Below are 2777 nucleotides of genomic sequence, written 5' to 3' on the forward strand. Positions count from 1 at the left end.
TCATCTTTAAGTATGTATTACTGCACTAGCTTTCCAACAATTACTTTAACTCAAAGAGCAATGTTTAATATCTTGGGAATGATATTTCCAAGCTACCGAAGTGATAAGATTATAATTGTTCAACTCATGACACATTGCTTTTGATCTGAAGGTAATTATTATGTACATAGATGCTTAATGCATCAGTGCTCTGCCTGATTAAAAAAGCAATCCTGTGACAGCCTTGGACATAACTTTGGGGACTCAATATTTGTTCCAATACATAATAAAAGAATGTCAGCTACAGAAAAGTATTAAGCCAGATGATAGGGAAAATTGACAATCCTGATAGAAAAAAAAAAAATGACAAGAAGTTTGACTTTGTCTTTCCATCTAGTTAGAACCATACGTCACAATCATTATTGATTTTCTGGGTTATATGATATGAAAGAAGTATGCATGGTGAAAAAAAAAGACATTACCATTAAGCAAAAGTTTAGGTGTTTTAAAATGAGAAGAGAAAGCAAGCCAATTAAGTGTAGACTGAGTGTCTATACCATCGAATAAAAGTATCGTTAATACAGGCCTTGCATAGTATAAACTGAAAGTCAGTAACAACATAATTTCAGAATTTTTATGGTGCTTATAGATTATATATCAAAGAATCACCTCAGCAGGTGACATAATAAGGATAATGTACTTTGCTGGATTCCAGGCAAATGGACAATTAGTTCAGAAACTGAACAGCCATACTAGCCAGTGTTGAGTTTACTGAAGGAAGTGGATGTCTGAAAGATCAACATAGTACTATGTAAATCATACAAAAAAGGAAAAAAGAATCACATGTCATAGACATGTGATTTTTAAATTCTTTCTTCCATATTATAATCATATTTTTCAGATACTTAAAACCAAACACAATTCTGTCCTTATGAAAACCACAGTCTTTAAGGTGAATTCCAATGTAAGTTATTAAATGCTGTTATAGTGAATCAAACTGCTGTGTAAGAAGAGATGGAAACGATTAAGAAAAAACAAGAAAGCAGGTAAACTAGAATGGCACAAGAAGCTAGAGAGTTAATTTTTAAAGATTTCATAATGTTTAAAATATGAATCTTGCCCCTTTCAATTTGAAGATAAGCTAATAGGTCACTCTGTGCCTGAGAGATGCATGCACAAAAGCCAACAGACATTTCCTCTCCTTTCTTTTGTTTGGGGATTAGCTCAGAAGCAATCCCTTATATATGAAGCTTTTTCTCTCCCCCACTGAAATAAAGGAGAAAGAACGAGGGACTTGCATTTCTCTCCTAGATTTAGACTTTCTCAACATGGATTTCATACCTATGCATTACTGAAGCAGGTTCATTTGGTCAAGAGTTAAAACTAGAAGGCAGCTGAAAAGAAGATTCCTTAGCAAGGTAAGATATACTTCAGACTCTGGCTGAATATAAATTCATTAAGTTAGCTTATGTCTATATGGTCCTCAAAAACTGTAATAAATTGATTGTATACATATGGTTAACAAGAGACTAAGGATGAATTTTTATGATGAAGTCCTCACTGAAGTATTCTGTTCAAATATAGGTACTAATTCGAGTGTTTACACCTTGATTCTCTATAAGCTATAGAAAAGAGCTAAAACTCTTCCTATTCTCATTACTTAGTTAAAATGGTATTTATTGATCTTAGCAAATAGAGTAGTCTATCTCACTATTATCATTTCTAATAATCCACTAGAATTACTTGGGCACTGTCTTCATCTTATTAATTAACTCAGCATTTTAGAAACCATAATAATGATGATTTCTGACTATTTTTTTATTGTTCTTTAGACTGTCAATGAATTAACATAACATAGAACAACCTTTTACCTTCAGTTCAGTCAGTTCAGTCGCTCAGTCATGTCTGACTCTTTGCCACCCCATGAATCGCAGCACACCAGGCCTCCCTGTCCAACACCAACTCATGGAGTTTATCCAAACTCACGTCCATCAAGTCGGTGATGCCATCCAGCCATCTCATCCTCTGTCATCCCCTTCTCCTCTTGCCCCTGATCTCTCCCAGCATCAGGGTCTTTTCCAATGAGTCAACTCTTCGCATGAGGTGCCCAAGGTACTGGAGTTTCAGCTTTAGCATCAGTCCTTCCAATGAACAACCAGAACTGATCTCCTTAAGGATGGACTGGTTGGATCTCCTTGCAGTCCAAGGGACTCTCAAGTGTCTTCTCCAGCACCACAGTTCAAAAGCATCAATTCCTCGGCGCTCAGCTTTCTTCACAGTCCAACTCTCACATGCATACATAACCACTGGAAAAACCATAGCCTTGACTAGACGAACCTTTGTTGGCAAAGTAATGTCTCTTCTTTTTAATAAGCTATCTAGGTTGGTCATAACTTTCCTTCTAAGGAGTAAGCATCTTTTAATTTTATGGCTGCAATCACCATCTGCAGTGACTTTGGAGCCCAAAAAAATAGTCTGACACTGTTTCCACTGTTTCCCCATCTATTTCGCATGAAGTGATGGGACCAGATGCCATGATCTTCATTTTCTGAATGTTGAGCTTTAAGCCAACTTTTTCACTCTCCACTTTCACTTTCATCAAGAGGCTTTTTGTTCCACTTCACTTTCTGGCATAAGAGTGGTGTTATCTGCATATCTGAGGTTATTGGTATTTTTCTCAGCAATCTTGATTCCAGCTTGTGCTTCTTCCAGTCCAGCATTTCTCATGATGTACTCTGCATAGAAGTTAAATAAACAGGGTGACAATATACAGCCTTGACGTACTCCTTTTCCTGATT

The sequence above is a fragment of the Bubalus kerabau genome, chromosome 7 (assembly GCF_029407905.1).
Source record: "Bubalus kerabau isolate K-KA32 ecotype Philippines breed swamp buffalo chromosome 7, PCC_UOA_SB_1v2, whole genome shotgun sequence".
NCBI lineage: Eukaryota > Metazoa > Chordata > Mammalia > Artiodactyla > Bovidae > Bubalus > Bubalus kerabau.